Raw genomic sequence first — 18,937 nt, 5'->3', positions numbered from 1 at the left:
TGATCCGATAAAAACATCGTAAACACTTTTTTGTTTCACGGCCTTCAAGAAAATAATACATTTTGAAATGTAATGAAACAAAGTGTTTGTTTATCTACGCAAAACAGTTAAATAGTCAAACTATTTTTTATGATTTTTCATACGAGAACTACACGTTGGAAATCTTTTTAAACAATTATTGCATCGTACCATTAAAAATATGCATCCAACGAATTTCTCAAAAATAAAAGAAATAATCGGTACGAGGAAGCAATAAACTTGTTCAACCTGCGAAGAAGCATCCATAAAGAGTTAAAAAAGGTACGCTCTTATCCACTTATTATGTATATGAAAAATGACAACGCAGAGCTTTACGAAGAAAGAAAAAATGTAAGCCCATAATCACCAGCAGCAATACGGTACGCGGTACGAGGCCGACGGTGTTTGCTAAGTTACGAAAGTAAGCGGTTTTAGAAAGTACAGAAGGCTCGAGGTGAACGGCGCTCTAACGGCAGGGATATTGCACAGCAATTACAAAGTGGCTTTGCAACGACGATCGAGACCGCGTTACTCAGCTGCTACGTAAGACAATTCGACGAAGCAGGTGTACCCATTCGATTTACTACATATTCATCTAAATCCTACCGTTAAGAGAACGTGCGTGATTTTAAACGCTACAATATTTGAAAAAATTCCACCACGCTTCTACGTAAGGATGAACGCGATTTTACGAATGAAATTTTCCGGCCGACGGATGTGCACTGTACTTTACGCTTGAAACGAGCGGAAGACTAATTTGCGTACGCTCACGGCTGCGTTCGACTATACACGCAGCTGAAAAAAGACAGAACGATGGATAGGAACGACGATATGCTTGAAGAATGGTCAGTACTCGCACAGTGTTTTCCATGATCCCAGAGCCTTTTTAACAGAGTACATTACAGCTGGGGGAACACGGTTTTCACTGCTGAGCCCACGAAACCAATGAATAATCCCACGCACGTATGCAGAATCTTCGTCGTTTTCCTGCAGCATACCCTATCGTTTCCGAAATCTTAAAAAGTATATAAAGGTGCGAAAGGATAAAGTAACGTGATATCTTCTTGTAAAAGTGGAGCGTGTTCTATTGACGTTGATAGAGATGTGTCGCGAGGTCGATAGGAGAGAGAAAAAGACTGACTATCGTAGCACAGAGAGCCAAGCCAGTTTCTCACCCCCACTGACCTAGCGACCGAGAAAAAGATCAAGGTGTTGTTGCGTCGGCAACGGGCGAACCATCGAGAGCAACGTCGAAAAAAAGTACTCCTTCTTGTCTACCCTGCACTCTCCAGACGTTATCTTCCACCAACTGCCGTAACAAACGTTAGATCACACACTGGCCCAGCGAGAGCAGAGCCACGGTTTGATCACGTGACGTTAGGTTGCGTCACAGTTGCCCCTCTCACCACTCAACCAACGAACCAACCGAACGACGAGACCGCCATCTTTACCCACTGATAGACCAGAGGAATACGGACACGAGCACCGTCGACGTATGAACGTTTCCTTTCTTTCTTTTTTGTCATATGCACGGAAGATAAGTTTCTGATCGTCGGATCAATATTCACCAAATCAGTAATATCTTCTCGCATCGTTCCATATTTTTATTTCTCCTCGGAGGCTCTCACGATTAAGTCTGCGAGAGATCTGTTGGACCCTCCATGTGCCGCGCTGGCATTTATTGGAGCTCACTGCACACGTCGTACGTAAGTGTGTATGTATGTATGTATGTATGTATATACGTAGAACGATTGGACACGAACGGATCTAATCGGACAATCGCGCGTTCAAACGTTTTATACGGTGAATTATGTACGGCGTATTTGATTTTTTTAATACAAATACGAAAGTGAAAAACTGCAAATTGCGAGCAAAGAAATATAGAAATGCGGATTAAATAATGAATTAAATTATTAGTTAATAAATTTTTAAACAAAATATCCGGAAAACATTTGTCGAATACAAATGCGCATTATCACGATAATTGACCTTTAGAGATCGCGCGATCACTTATACAGACAAATAGTAAAAAAGATATAAAGTGGTGCACAGTGACGGTCCAAGGCAGTTACTTGGTTCCACAGTCGATCATTTGGAATTCGGTGCTCGTTTCCAGTTAGGCTCGGTCTCGGTGAAACGCCACGCACGCAATTTGCGGACCACGCCACGGCACAGCAAAAATCAAACGGATACGCGACACGAGTTCTATTATCACGACGATGCAGAACGCTTTATATTTCAAAGAACCAAGGCCGACAAAGTAGCACAGACCGCGGTTTGATCCGAACTGACGACGAGAAGCAAAGACGAAGGAACAATGCCGTGGTCGTTATCGATGGCAAACGTGGTAACACCACGATAGCGTCGAGTCTCTGGCAAATGACGAGAGGTCTCTATCTTCGAGTTCGGAAAACTGCCGGAGAGAAGATTCGAGCGTTAAACACGACCGACTCCGATGGCGAGCAGCGACGAACGAGGATGCGCTCGAGCGCGTAGCCTGTGCCGCACTCTCAGTTTATCCCCACTACCAACTATGATCGGCATCCGGTGGTAACTGAGGCGCGCATTCGCAAGCATTTCTGCTCGCTGATTGGTGCATAGCCGTTGCTACTTGGCCTGCCATTGGTCGATTGCACACCACGAATTCCCGCGGCGTTCACTATCCATGGGACACACAACACACACGTAGGAAGCACACGAGGCCACTCTCGATCTTACACGAACGATATTCAGCGAGGACACCGCGCACACGACTATCCACGTACACATACACAAACACACACAACTGTACATGTTTGTATATTGTACACACGTGCATGTATATTACTACTTGCGAGCTTTTGTACGCACACGTATAGACGGCACCGACGTATTTTTGCGTGCGCATGTATTGGAAGATTCCGCACGCCCGCGCTTCGCTACGGTCGTATGATGGTCGAACAGGAACTGGCTACAAGCCGCGCGGAAACGCGCTACTTATGCTGCCGATGGGAAGAAAACCGACGAATCAAGGCAGTCTTTATACCCGCCGCCTTTGGACTCCATGCTACAGGTCCAAAAGGCCATCGTGTAGTATACGCTTCTCAAACGTGAATACGGAGATGGACGTCAGCCAATCCCTTTTCCTGCTATGCGCAAAATCATGAAAAATATTTAGCCTAATAGCGTCTATGCGAATTTGTCTTTTTTCCTTACCAGTGTTCGCTCGAGGATGTTCCAATAACCAGGTTACCGCGTTTTGCTATTACTACTTACGCTGAAAACACCGTCGAACCTTTGACCCATTTTTCTATCGATCTTCCATGTTTCGCATATAGGGCACACCGTAATGGCCTCCGATCATCAAAGATTCGCTCCTCCAGGTATTTCAACTCCTACACATTGATCACGTGTATTATCCATCGCCTTTTTTATTCGAAAAGTAAAACCATTAATCGCGTAATTCTAATTTCAGAGATCTACGTAACCATTAGACGCACGCACGATCGTTGATGTTACGTAACGCGCGATATTCCTTAAAACGACTGGAATTATGTAAATAATGTAATGTTTTTTCTCTTCGTTTGAAACACAACAAATCGACAATTAAAAACATAAAAGCGTAATATCGTTATACGAATGCAAAAGTCGATGATCACATATTATCCGAGAACACGAGAAATCGGAGAAAATAAAAATTTGCCAATTGACGTTAGCAAGTGCAAAGAAGAGAAGATTAGACATTGAGTTAAAAATTGAGTCGATCTTTACTATCCAAACATTAAATGCGAGAGAACGGTGCTACGCGAATAGCGGTTAGTCGATTAACGAAACTCGCGCGCACAGGGAAGAGGAAGGGGTGGTGGCTCGGTAGAACATTGGAACTCGACTTGGTCGTCCTATTTCTACGCTCGGGAAGGTTCGTGCCGCGAACCGATCGCGCACGAAGCAACGGGGATATAAGTAGGTCGTTTCAAGCGCACGTGTCGTCCTTGACTCACATAGCATGGCGCGCAGGCGCTCACCGTTGCCGCATTGCTGGTCGCTAGGGCTTTTTCTTTGTTCGTCGAGCGCGCGTGTGTTCGCGCGGAACACCAAGACGCGCTCTCTTATGAATACACCGTGTGCGTGACTATTGCTCACACGCACTACTCTATGCACTCTGCAAAATGAGCCAGCGGCTTCACGTCATCTATCTATCGCGTCCAATTTTCTCTACTATGCTTTTACCACATGAATTTATTTGTTTCGATTAATTATTTCCAGAAGCTCTTACCTTTTTATACGTTAACTCGTTTGAAAAAGGGACGTTAACCAACAGTGCAGCGACTGAGATAGGTACGTTAAAACGTTCGATTCTTTCTTTGCATCGTTTCTTTAGCGAGACTGTTCGTATACAAAATTTATTTCCTCTTACGTAACGCGGCGATAGAAGGTTCAAGAAAGTGTCACGATAGAGGTAAGGAAATTATATACCTGCGTGGATTCTCGAGAGAAGGGTTAAGGCTCCAATAATCTTGCTCTTTGATCAAGCACGTAAAGGATTCTGTGGATGGACGAGCGATATAGTGCGAGGTCGAGACAATGGTAAGGCGGCGCGTTGTGCAACTTTCAAGGAGAATGAGCAGCACGCGTGTCATGCGTTCCTGCGTGTTCGTGGACGCATATGCGCACGCTCGATGATAATCGACAGAAAGAGAAAGGTCATCGGGGGAATGGAGTTTCGCTTCCTCTTCCTCGTTGCGATTACGAGTAGGTAAGCGGGTATCCGAAATTGCGGAGAGTGACGCAACGCGCAGCTGTATGTATAAATTCACGTACATACGAGCATTCACGGACACGTAGTGCTTGCGAGTGTGTACATTTACGTGCGTGTACATACGTAGATAAAGTACTGGATATGCCGGCGGAAGCACGGTACTGCACGACAACGAACTACGTTTTTCATGCAATTAAGAATTCGTCCAGCAGCTGCTTTCGTTTAAATTAAAATATTCGATAGCTTTTATCGCATTATAGGTTCAAAAAATAGATCGCCTCTGGGAAATAAAGGCATTACATATATATAAGAATTCGCTATAGGTCTTTCGATTCTTCGTATATGAAATTTCAATGAAATTCGATCCGAATGGGATATGTAACTTGCATTATTAACGCTGCGTTAATCGATACGATCATTTTTTCTTCGAAATTGCATAACCGTGCGGCGATTACAAGGAATTCTAGCACATTCTGTGGTAAGTTGGTATGTATCGCGCGGTTGATGGGAGAGCAGACTTCGTGATTCGCTGTATAGCCAAGGACAGTGACGCTTCACGATGAGACCTGTGTGAGAAGTCGGTAGTCCGCGTTAGCTTTGGCATCGTGGGTATTGATCGCAACGGGAACTCAAAGGGGAGGACACCACGTTAGGCTATTCGAACCCCAATTGGATCGACCTATCTCGTGGTAGGGAACGAAGGGGAGGGTGGTTGCATCGTGGTCTATGTCAACCAAACACTTATATTTTAATTCCGTTCTTATACGTGGAAATTATCGAGTGTTGGTTTACTCGTGTACGACCGAATCGCGACGCATTCTTGTCAGATGTATTTTTGGCGTGCGCGTTTCGCAGAAATTTATCGAGGATTTCAGTGCGATGATTGCCGTTACTTACAAAGACCTTGGGCGTTCATTTTTCTCAACGGGGAAATAAACGATAGCAGTGACCCAAATTTTTTCAACAAACGACCGGGTTTGTGTAATTTCTGCCGACACTTTTCGCCGCGTTATGGAAATAATTAGCGCGAGAGACGCGAAGAATTCACGACCTCCGCTTGATAAACGCTGGACACGCCATCGTGCGTGGCTATTACGCAACACGATTCTTTAATAACAATACATCGTCTCTACAATGAAGCAATTATGATGAAGTAAATGCGAGGAGAAACAAATTAGGAATTATATACATCTGATAAATATGTACGTTGTGTATGTATGCTGTGATCTACCTACGCGGAGGATGTTCGAATGTTACTGACAAATATCTATCGTGTGTATAACCTCTGTGAATAACCTATGTTAAAGAAAGAAAATTGTCTCGGTCGATGAATTAGGCAACTATAACTCGAGAGAATATCCAATACGGTTCCGAGATACTCTACAAATTAATTTTTTTCGAGGAGTTTACATTTTCGACGAATTACTGACGATGAAACGCAAATAAAAATATACTTATGAGCGGGAGACATGCGCGAAATAGTTCGCCATTTACAACGGCCAATAAAGTTCGGAGAAGTCGCGTCGCGGTGTACCGATCCGATTTAACGCACATACTTTTCTGTTGTTAGAGGTAGCTCGCATGCCAACGTTCTTCAGATAAGCACATTCTTATCTGCGTACGTACTTACGTAAGCAACGCCTCGTATAAACCTTTGCTTGGCTTCGCGCCCCTTTTTCTTCTTCCGTCCTCTCCCTGCATTTGCAACTTTTTCTCCTTCGTTTCTCTCGCGTTTTGTTTCTTTCTGCTTTCCCTCTTTCGCGTTCCCTTTCACCCTACACGTTTCAATCTTCTTCTTCGGTACACTTCACTTCAGAATAGTATTTCACTGTGAAACGTAGCTCCTTCTCCCACGATTTCTTTCCACTGCTTCCTTTCTTTCGAATATTTTCCTCCATTTTTCTCTCTCGTGACAGTCGATCGTTCGCGAAAGTACGCGTTACGTCTTTGACAAGTTCATTACTTTAAAAGAGGTTAGGAATCGAATCGGTTCCGAGCTCGGAAGATTTAGATAGCGAAGGTTTGGTTAGTGTATTCTGATGCGGAATAGTCACGTGGACTGACGCGTGCTGGAAACAGCCAGAAGATGCGAAAGGCGTGTTCTTATCGAAACGCTAAACTGCATCTTTTCATGCACAATTGCGTCATGATTCATACTGTCGTTAAAAATGTAAAATGTTTCACGATGGCGATCGTAGTTCCCTTCGTTCGTATTACTCGTGGTTAGATAGGTTACACGTAGTATTGCAAATATCGTTAACTTCGAATCCAATCGAAAATTTCGAAAAATACGAATATTATAGAAGCGAAAGGATGCAATTTCGTCGAATGAAACGACGTGTTATCGCGCATGATATCGATTGACCCGTTCTAACTGCAATATTCTGACGCGTAAAATGGTCGTTGCGAAAGACAGAAGGGTAACCGAGCAGATGGTCGGAATGGCTCGTCGCACGATCTCGCCGTTATCGGTGGATTGGAAATGAACCACGCGCAAGTAAATACAAGTTGGAAAGTGACGATCGTTGCTGATTTATCAGCGGAACGCCGCGCATTCGAGGAAGCCGAGGTAAATCGACGAATGAACCTTGGGGCTCTTGTTACTTGCTTCGTTCCTTTGTTACACAACCGGCTCTCTCGCCAACTCGGCCAACTATCGACCCCACCAACTTTGTTCTCGCTCTGCTCCCCTTTTCTTCCGTCTTCTAGTGCTCTCTCTTTCTCTCTCTCCGTCTCTTTGTCTCTTTCTCTCTCTCTCTCTCTCTCTCTTCCTCTTTCTTGGGTGAACACTCGCTCTTTTCTCTCTCGTGCTCCCCTCAGTCTCTTTTATTCCAACCCCATCTTTCTATTCCTTCCTTCCTTTTTTGACAACCTCCATCCTCCGTCCTTTCTGTTGTCTGTCCTTTCTCTCTGAACCTATTCCCCTGTGTCACGTACTCACTGTCAAAGTTAGGCGTTATTGAAAGAAACTGGCGTACGGACAATTATGAAAATAAAGCTTGCGCTTAATAGAATATTTGGTGTCCTTCGATCGATCATCTCTAGGATCAAACGATGCATAGGAAAAATGAGAATTTTCTATTGAAATTTCATTCGTTCAAGTGGAGCGCCGTTTTGAGGTCAGTGTGACAAAGGAGATATCAAGATCGTGTTCTCTTTTCAAGATCGTCTGTATATTTTTAAATACATAAATGCTATCTTTAAATACATGAATGTTTAATTTTCTGGCACTCGGATTGAAGAAAAGCCAAGACTAAAAAAAGTGTGTTCCGCAGTGCGGCTGTCGTATCCCACGAAATTTGTCAACCTTTGTACGTACGTACAACATAGCTTGGACGCTATAGCAGGAGCGCGAACAGTTCGATTATTAAATTATTTGAATACTCGTTATCTTGGTTAGCGTGTACTCGTTACGTGGTTGGACAGTGACATGAAATACGACATTTTTCTGTCTCGTTGCGACATTACCACGATAAGTGGAAGTTTTTAAATCCGAGAACGAAGATACATTCGTCTCCGTTATTCTGGCAACCAAAGCGTAATTTGTAATTAGCGCGTAACAGCGGCAACACGTTTAACGTTACATTTCCACTTCTCTATGGAAATTCCAATTTTCATTGATCGTCCGATTTACTCGAATATTTGCCTGAGACGCGAGATATAAAAAATCCCACATGCTTATATAGAATTCTGTGTTCTTCGTTCGCCCTGAAAAATTCCATTCTTTTTCGCGATTCGCTCCAGCTTCCCCTTCGCCAACCCTCTGCATCTTGCGCGTCTCTACCCTCGCTATCTATTTCCGTCTCTCTCCATCGAGTTTCTTCTTTACGATTTCGTCAAGTTGCCACCCATTCTTCCCGAATTTTCTTCGTTGGCCTCGAACATGTCTTTCCCCCTAGGTCGGCTTTTCTGTCCCTCACGGTAATCTACGTCCGTCTTTTTTTCGTGAGCGTCTGACGGACCCAAGGGACGCGTGGTGGGGGGCCACGTGCTCCCGGTACCTAGTCACGCGAGGATAGGACACGTGGTACGTACGTATGTCCGTTCGGATGCATAGGCGTGGAAACGTGTTCTTTGTTGGAGCCGCGCAGCCGCCTCGTCTCGCCTAAGTACACGCGTATATACGTACACGTATCTAGATCACGTGGGATTTTCCACGAAAGTTGATGCAGTCGGAACGCGACAGCCGAAAAACACGTCGATGCTTAAATGTCGCATTGCGAAAAAAAGGAGCATGAGATGGTGCTAGCACACTGCTGCCTGGGCTACGTACTTCGATTGTACGATCTCGCGTGCCCAATGCTTAAGCTTGAATTTTCAAAGAAGAAGAATACGTTTTACGGGAATTATGAGATATTCTCGGTAGCTTTTAAGGCTACCAGGAAGAAGCAAGTTTCTAAACATTTGCAATCCGATATCAATTTTTTCTACAGATATGTACATTTCGTACCAGATAGATCGTCACATGCTCTTGAATGTGTCACCTTTTATCTTATCACGGGCAACACGTGTATGAGTATAAAAGCAAATGTTGTAGTTTTATTCGTGCGTGCGATCGGTTTACACGTGCGTCAGCTACGAAAAGAACGTTCTACGCGGTTATCACTTTCATCGTTTCCTGCTTTGCCATTATACGTTCGAAACATCGATGCAGCTTAGCGTGCAGCTTAAGCTCTTCAAAATCTGATGAAAATCTTTCTATGTTATTTCGAACGTCGCTGCAAGACTCGATCCTGCAGGAGCTTGGAAAAAGAGTAAACTATATGAAAAAAGAAGAAAAAAGGGAATAGTAAAAAAGAGCGACGATAGAATTCTAGTACTCGATTGTTAATCGAGTGGTTGGTTGTCGGCCGTGCACAGCGGCTGGCTGGCCAGCTGCACTTGACTCTCCTATGCAAGATAAATAGGTGCGGCTGGTTCCTATTAATAGCGGGTGGTTTACGCGGCGATTGCAGTGTACGGGCTTACAATTAGCGTAACTCGCCAGCGGTTCGCATTAGATTAAAAATCATTCGTGCTGTAAATTCTATCCACTTATGTAATGATATCCGTGCAAGTATAAAAGAGTTAGCGAACATCTTGCTACACAGTCCGTTCACTCGTCCACTGGTTACGGTACGGAGGAAAAACCGTGAAACGTTGAAACGCAGTGGCAGCGCTTTCGAAACGATAATTTACGACGATGGGTGGTAACTCGAGGACCTATAAAATCTCGCTAAAATTCTAAAACTGGTCCCTAAACACCTGTTTTCTATCTCTGACACTCGATCTCTGTTTCGTAAATGTCGATGCTCGTTCGGCTGACGATCGAACACTGTGTCAGGAAGTAAGTTGTCCGTGTTGTTTCTATGTATAAAACGTATGGCGAAATTCAGCGCGTTAAACGGAGGCACGAAAAGCGGATAAAAGGCGGCCGAGGAAAAAGAGAGAGGGACGGGATTAAAGGCGAAGCATCGAGTACGTGATAATGTGCGTTTGCTCGATAAATCTCTAATCGATATACGTGTTTCGTATGTGCATTGTACTATTCGAGCTTGAACTAGGCAAAGAGCAGAATGTAGGCGAGAAACGAGGAGGAGGTGTGGAGGTGGGGATCAAACAAAATCCGGTATAGGCGGGCAACGACCTTTAGGCACGTGCCCCGTGCCACGTGCTGCATTCGACAAACTGTCGAACGGCCTTTTGCCTTTTTTATCTCTGTTCGTTTCTGTTTTCACCTCGTTTCGCTTAAAATTTTCGTCTGGCTCCGTGTTATCTCGACCGCGTCGCGATTTCCTTTTATCGACCGTACCGTAATACGAAACAGGACCGGTCCAGATACTGGCATTCGCTATTTATGGCCGTGTCAGTATCGAAGAAAGAGGTTGAAACTGCGTCCGGAGTCTGTAAATAGTCAACTCTGACAATCTCCTTGCCTCTTGTTCCCCCCTCCCCCTCTGTTCCTCTCTTTCGTACGCAATACTATCGCGTACTATTTCTGCACTGCTCTTTGTTGTGATAGAAGAGAAAACGAAGGAAAAACGATAACCGAGAACGTAGAAGCGGAAAAATTTGTCTTGCGATAGGTCGAACGTAATTGGCGTAATCGAGTCGTGCGATCGTAAGATCGTTGCCAATCGAAAAACTGCCGATACTCTGCTCTTCGTTCGTAGTATACGCGTACAGCAAACTTACGAAGGCTTACGAAGATACTACGGCAAGTGCAGTGTTATTAATTATCGCAAGTTATTAGCAATAAGCGCGATTAATCATGGTTTTCAGGCTTTTTCACGGTTTCTTTGCTTTTGCTTTTATGGTCAGCCTTTTATGGCCCGTTTATTCCGTGCAACGCGGATCAAAGGATCGACGATATCTCAGCTACTCGGAAATCGCTTTCAATTTAAAATATGGAGAATGTTATCGTTTAACGAGCGCTAGACGTGCATGGTAAATTGCAGACGATGAAACTAGTTCTCAAGTTTTTCATATCGTTATCTTTATGTACTGGCGGATTATATGGGCGTGAGTTGCGTGAAAGATAATAGCTCATTTTCCAATCTCGCGATGCGATAAAAGATACAAGCAATTAACATTACATAATTACACGTGGAGAGGGATTAATTCATAGGTGTAATATTTCTCTACGCTCGGTTTTCCATCTATCAAACACGTTTCCAACCTACGTAAATAACAATGGAAACGAACGAAGCTAAGAAAAATCCTCCTACCAAGGCAAGTTTGTTTTCGAAATTTAAAAATAAGCGCAAAAGGAAAAAAAAAAGAAACAAATACGTTACGTAGAACGATATCGCGATTTAGCCGGAGACGCGCAATTATTTGATATCGTTGATAAAATAAACGTAAGATTAATCCTTTCCTATGGCTATATGTGTTTTTATCTTGTGTTGTATAACGCCTTGTTTGAATATTATTCGAGCGACAGATGGACTTTTTAACGACCTGAATGACGTGCAAGAGCAAAGGGACAAGATTTATGTTTGAGCAACGATAATCGTTAGAGATCAGCAACCATCGTATCGCGCAATTCGTACTACGTTTCCCAGAATTATATCTTTTCGCATGTCCATCCGAGGATTTCGTTTCTTCTTTCGTTTCAATTTACACGCGTTGATCGTGCAATTAAAATACATTGACCCGTTAATATCGCCAATAACAAGAATTTCTCTTACGGACAAACGCGATCCTCTTTTCCATTACGCGTAACGATTGCAGTTAAATGTGACCGATTTTAGAACAATCTATATCTATAAATACAAAGCGAGCGAGTGAATTAGCGGCACTGTCTATCGATCGATCATCCAGCTATTTAACACGGACACATAAGGCTCGTTCGCCGATGGAACGAGTCGCTCGTTTAACGCTGCAACTATCGCACCAGTCAAATCGACTGGTTTTACAATTTTATTTTAAAATTTCTGCTTCATGTTATGTTTCTTCCGCGATGATGTAATGGCTTTCGCAACGGCAACTAAAATGAATTTTATTTTGATTTTTATGTATTCAAACCGAGAATAATTTTGTGCAGAGGCTACTTTATACCAAAACCAGTCAAAATGACCGGCAGTTGTCAAAGTGTAAAAGGATCTTGCGATCTGTTTATCGAACCCCGATTAACCAGTTTACAATACCAGATTACGTACAACGTGCCACGCGTTTTTCACATTTTTACTGCGTATCACTCGATACGACGATATCGGTTATCAGGAAAATTCCCGATCGATCGCTGTATCGCTGGATGCTAACGCTAGAAATACCACGGCAGTCAAAATGACCGGTTCTACAGTTTCATAAATTTGTCGACCCTCGTTTGGGTATGATAATCCCAGATGGATTCGTAATACCAAAAATGTACTACGCAACATGGAATTGCTTCTGTAAGAAATATAAAAATATACAAATATTCTTACGTGTTTTTTTAAAGACCAGTGATTTAGGAACGGCTCCGTGTTAACTATCGGTAGTTCTAGTGTTAAACGTTATCTGTTCGACAAAGTGTACCGATGCGAATTTGAAAAGTGGAAATTGCCAGCGAGCGATAAAATATGCACCAGCAAACGACGATACATTTTTCCGCTGGTAATTTGAAAGGAAAGAGGCCCGGTGACTGTGGCAGATGCTCTCTCGTGCGAGCTAACTTTCATTGAATTACTTTTACGAGACAGCAGGCTCGATAGGATGGCATCGGTCGCGAAACAATAGGAGAGGAACGGCTGACATAAGATGAGCAGCTCGACAAAATATGTATGTAGTTGGCCTGTGTCGGTGGCCTCGCTCTAGAATCACTGTAGATCGCCATCTAGGGCGACGAGGACGCGGGCAGAAGAAGGGCAAGGAGGGCTGAGGTCAGCAGTACAACGATGTAGCTGCTGTACCAGCTCGATACGAGCTCTGACCCATTTGGCAAAGTTCCCGAGTTCGGGCCACGGGATTTCCCTCTATGAGATCACCAATTTAATTTTTCCATTTTTTATTCTACCCCACTCCCCACCAAGCCCACCCTACACCATTTCTACTTTCCCATAATTCACGCACGATGAAGCATCGTGGGAAAACGATCGCGCGTATTGTTATCGTGGAGCTGCTACTTCTGCCTGTGTGTGGTCATACGTCGAAGACGCTTTGAAACAGCCTGATACGCAAGCAGGCTTTTGCAGGCTATGTAGATTGCTCTATGACCGATGCGTCTGTAAATATCAGAATTGCTAGCTTCCAAACTGCTGCTGCAGTCTGTTCGCTATCATCGTCATTGTAGACAGCGTGTTCTTGTCGAACATCGCGTGGGACGACGTTTTTGGCACGCTTCGCTTTCCAATTAGTCCGACACACGAGGCAAGAATTATGCGAATATACCAGGTATTTCGTAATTGGATAGCGGCTTAATAGGCAGCGGATATTTAGAAAGCCGCATTGCCATGGCAAACGTTTACTCGATGCGCCACGAGGTATCTCGTCCACGTAAATCCTCCAATTCGTGGTATTTCGGGTAAATGGAAAAAATTGGCGAATTTTGGAGATATCTTTGTCAAAGGACAAAAGGCAGCAGCTGTACGTCGGTAGAAGCGACTCTAATTAATATTCTAACGTTGCTTAAATACCCGGCTTATCCGCGTCCTCTTTAACGAAGGACGCTACGAATGAAATTGGAGCATCGAAGCCACGTTGCAACTGTTGCCAGAAATCAATCGCCGTTTCAGCTTTAATTAATGGAAATATGGGTCAGCCGCGTTCGTAGAAAATTCAACGGTGGGAAAAAACTGTACAGCTATTTTCTTCGCTGTTTCTTTCGTGACCTCAGACCGAAACTAGACCACGCCAAGTTTTTGGTAAATGTGTCAACCACCCAGGCTGCGATCAATACTTGCGCCCTGGTTTCTCCTCTTCTTGTTTCCCCACTCCTTGCTCACCCTTACCCACGATCCTCCGTTCGTACGTCCTTCTTCCCTTGCTCTCTTACACCTTCCACCTCGATCCGGCTCCTCTCGCAACCCCTGTTGCAAAGCTTCTAGCTACAACGTTTCGTCTCACTTTTCACCGGGATATAGCTTCCGCGACGCGTCTTTAATCGCTGATACTGTCGTCAAGCTGATATGATCAACGGATAGTCGGCTAAATTACCATCGATTTTCCCTCGCAATTTTTCCTCGTCGAACCAATTTTAACCACGTCGAAGGAGAATCTCGTCTCGTTCGACCTGTTCCAACGTATCGCGTGTCACTATCGTGCTACGTTATTTCCAAATTTCTCGATAAAATGCAGATTGTCGTGATGTGGACGTAAACTTGAGGATATTTGGAACTCTCGAACCGCTTTCTATTTCGTCGACCGATTTCCTATCGAGCCGGTAGAGTCGCCGAACCGGCCAGTGTTTTCCTGCATTGGCAAAATAAAATCATTCTGTTTGCAAAAATAACAATTTACTGTTATCCGTCCCCTGTTGCCTGTGTTCCTGCTGTTTTCAGCGTATCCCTCGGTTACGCTGTATCCTCTCCCTCGATGCCACCTGCCTCCTGCGAGGGGATAAATAGCGCAGGGTGGAAGCTCAATAGAGAGATGAGGAGGCAAAGGGAGCAACATTTCAATGGGGCAAAGGGAATCGAGCCCTGGATTCATCGCAACCGAGCGCGCATGCTTCCGACCGAAATTCTCTTCGCACCCCGCAGCTACCTACTCTTCTAACGTGCATCTCTCCTCTATTCTCCTTATAGAGCGTTTCAAAACCTGGCGTCCAAATTCCTTGCCCGCGATAAATGATCTCGCACTGTCGCGACCTGTACACCTCATTTACCTCTTTTTGTGTCTTTTACTCTTCTTCGTTGGAGATTCGATGTATCGTGTTTGATGCTCGTGTTTGATCCCTTGCGTATCAGATCGACGCGAAATGAGAAGATCGACAATTCACGTTGCCTCGATGATCGCGCGTCGATGTCAGAAAACTTGGCAAAAATTGTTCTACAATGAGAAGACAGAAAGAGCGAGTGTTTCGTCCAAGATCTGCTAGTGTGCACTCTTCGATAAGGTTGTCACCTAGCAGACTTATACCTTAGACACAACGAGAGAAGACAGAAAGAGCACAAAGAGGAGAATAATTGCGTTTAAAAAGCGCGTGGAATCGACACGAGGGATTGGCGTGAAATTCGCCTGGAAATTTTATTTTTGAAAATCGATGAAATATGTACGTGTGTAGGTATTGCACTGTGACATATTGGACTTGGTATTTCCAATCTATTAAAAATGCAGCATAGAGAAGCGTCTGACGCGAGATAGCCAAATGAAAGATGCAAAGTTTCTTCGTTAGTCACTCGCTGCATTTTGTCTGCAATTTTATATATAATAATGTGACCCAGATGAGCAAGTATCCGTGCAACTTGCCTATTTTTATCCTTCGAACGTTCTTATCGGGGATAGACTTCTTCTCGATGGCGACTATACAAATGGATTTGCATATGTTAGCAAGAATAATTTCTCCGCTCGATAAAGCCTCGATCTTGACATTTCGCCGTATCGTTTTACAATCGATACTTTTATTTGCCCGTGCTGGCTTTCAGACCATCGTAACCTGACGTTCCGTACGTTATCGCGGTGACTCGAGTGCCGATTTTATGTAAAATGCAAGGAATCGCGTAGTCAACAAGTTTCGCTGCAACCGATAATGAGGCTCGTTATTTGCCGGATTGTATATTTCAAGACGTTGAAATTCGAACCACGATACGATAAAGAGGATCGCGAAACAACTTGATATTTCATTTGATATTCCAGCGCGATACACGCGAATGCGATGCAAATCTTACGAACGAAATCGTATCGAATCATTGGCGGCATATCGTTAACTTCTCATCAAAAATATCTAAAAGTGGTAATCGACCTCTTCGTAACGCCTACTCTTCGTCTTTTTCTTCCTTTTTCTTCCCTTTCTTTTTCAAGCGCAAACTCATCGATTTCTGGTTTCAAACAAACGCCATACACAATGCCATTTCCACTCGATAAACGAGCATCGCTGCCTTAAGAGCATTGTACGATACACCGTCGAACGATAACGTAGCGAATCTTACCGATAGTTGCTAATTAGAAGTGGAACGCGACAAATACGAAAACGTTGGCTCGCTGACCGGAAAGGTGGTGGAAATGTAATTGCGATTGGATATCCAGCACATCCAGATCGATCGAGGTTGCAGTTCGTAAACTAACCGGCGCACCAGGTTTCAGGTCACTGGGTCAACCTTTCCATCGATCCAACCCCACCATTGAAAATTTAGTTGCTTCGGGTACGCTCGTCCTCAACGCTGAAAGCTGCACTCTTCATCCTATATTCGCGTCATACCTTCGCGTCATCACACCCACTACCACGCCTTCGCTCCTCCTCTGTCTCTTCTTTTTACTTTTTACACTTTGCCGGCCAATACTAATTATTTACGTGTCGCTCACCGCGGCCAACTCATCCTCCGACACCGCCGATATTTTCGTACCAGCCGCCAGTACAAATTTGGTAGACTATTTTCCGCGTCTCTGACACCGAACATTTATCGAGGGTTGCTTCGTCTACCGCCAAATAGCGAGCGACACACTTGTCGTTTTAAACGATCGCCGCGTGTCACGACACTTTTCGATTTCGAACAAATTTTCTGCTCTTTCGGTAGGAAATTGTTTCACGGTGTTTCTTACGGATCTTGTATCAATTAGGCGCGTTTCCATGTTAGATTTTGCGATTGTTGATAATCCGCGATAGGCTAATGGAATATTAACACTTTGACTGCCACGCGGAAATTACGTGTTTGGCTGAGGACACCACGGGAGTATTTTCATTATTCGAAGCATATAATGGCAAAATAATAATAATAAGACGATAAAAGACAACATTCTTACCCAATGGACCGCTTATCTTTTGGTGGTCACGGGTGACCACCGTGGCGCCTTGGTAACTATTGATAGCGACATATTACAACAAGGCTTCGTTTATTTCAACAAACCATTCGCATTTGTTATTTCGTCGTAAGCAGAACGTGCGGAATATATTGTTGAAACGTGTAGAAGATATTAGTAAACGATATTATGGTTATTTTTATGATTTCGACGAAACATTCGGCTGAAATGGTAGAGGTCCGGAAAAAAAATTATGTTTCTGATAAAGCAATGGTAGTGGTAGATTACAAGAGAGGAAAATGTGCTGTAGATTTATCAAATCCAATGATAGTATATTCTACACCACATAGAAGAACCCTCCAGTGGTATATAAAATTAGCTTTAGAGTTATCGTTAAATACATCCATTTCAAACGCGATGATACTCTATAAACAAGCAACAAAAACAAAAATCGAGGTATCGGTTTTTAGAATGGCACTCGCAACGCACCTTGCACAGTGCCATTCACCAGAACCGTCAAATATATTTGTTCGACAAAGATCGCGAAAAGAAATGCAGAAGAAAGAAGGGCAAGCGTACCCGGCACGAAAATTTTGCAGAGAGTGCTATAAAAAAATGTTAAACAATAAGAATGAAAAATTGCTAAGAATCGAACCAAAGAGGTGACCACCTATCGTCCAGATTGTATCGACGAGCCACGTTTATGTTTAAAGTGTTTCAACACAGTGCACCGTTAGATGCAACATTTGTTCTCTTTTTTTTTATTGATGTTCTAATAAAAACGTTTAATTGTTCAACGGGGCACTTTTTATTTCAAAGTGTCTTCAATTTATCGGTTATATTGAAAATACCCTAACTGTCAATTTTCATACAATTTTTGCAATTGTAAGAAGTTGAAGCCCTCCGGTCACCAATGACCACCATGGCGTCACGGGAGAAACCGTGGTGGGTCGGATATGACCAACGTGGCAGTCAAAGTGTTTCTAACAATCGCGCCTATGATGTATTCGTTCATTTTGACGCTCGATACGTAAATATTTATAACGTCGGGCGATCGAAATGGAAGTTATATTTACAACGTTTGATAATTCCGACGGACTAGTTTATTTATTTATTTATTCACACGGGTAGAAGCCTGAGATTGAAGCGTGATCAGCGTGAACGAACATGTATCAAAATATGACAAAATTACGACATTGATCGTACACGATGCGCAAGTGAAAAGGAACGTAAACCGCGTTTGATAAGTTTCTCCAACGTAGGCAAATTCGATTTACAGAAAAAGCCTAGCTACCGTGTGAGTGAATTGGCGTGTTTACGTATACGATCAACACTAGAACTACCACAGCAGTCAAATTGACTGGTTTTACGATCTTATTTTAAAATTCCTACTTCATGTTATATTTTTTTCCACAATGATGTAATGACTAACTGATGTAATGAATAATATAATGAATTTTATTTTGTTTTTTATGTATTCAAACTGAAAATAATTTTTTATCGAAGCTACTTATACCAACACCAGTCAAAAAGTATAAAGGAGTTCTACGATTTGTTTATCGAAGGCTAATTAACCAGTTTCCTTGTTTTCTACAATTTGCCACACGTTTTTCAAATTTTTACCGCGTATCATTCGATACGACGATGTCAGTTATCAGAAAAATTCCGGATCGATCGCTACATGCTAACACTAGAAATACCACGCCAGTCAAAATGACTGGTTCCACAATTTTATAAATGTACCAACCCTCGTTTACCAGAATATAATAATATAAAAGATAATAATATATAATAATACCAGAAATGTACTACATAACATGGAAT

At 43.2% G+C, this 18,937-nt stretch overlaps 1 long non-coding RNA gene across 1 annotated transcript; it reads left to right on the top strand.

Annotated features, from left to right (window-relative positions):
• Window positions 1-2,477: 2,477 nt before the first annotated feature.
• On the top strand, window positions 2,478-11,616 carry LOC112212266. Its single transcript, XR_004461346.1, has 3 exons — window positions 2,478-3,380; window positions 3,473-4,456; window positions 4,531-11,616. It is a non-coding gene; the product is annotated as an uncharacterized LOC112212266 (long non-coding RNA).
• Window positions 11,617-18,937: the final 7,321 nt, after the last annotated feature.

Source organism: Bombus impatiens, unplaced genomic scaffold, assembly GCF_000188095.3.
Source record: "Bombus impatiens unplaced genomic scaffold, BIMP_2.2 scf_0019, whole genome shotgun sequence".
Taxonomy (NCBI): domain Eukaryota; kingdom Metazoa; phylum Arthropoda; class Insecta; order Hymenoptera; family Apidae; genus Bombus; species Bombus impatiens.
Note: the sequence above shows the minus strand (reverse complement) of the source record. Positions and strands in the feature narration are given on the sequence as shown.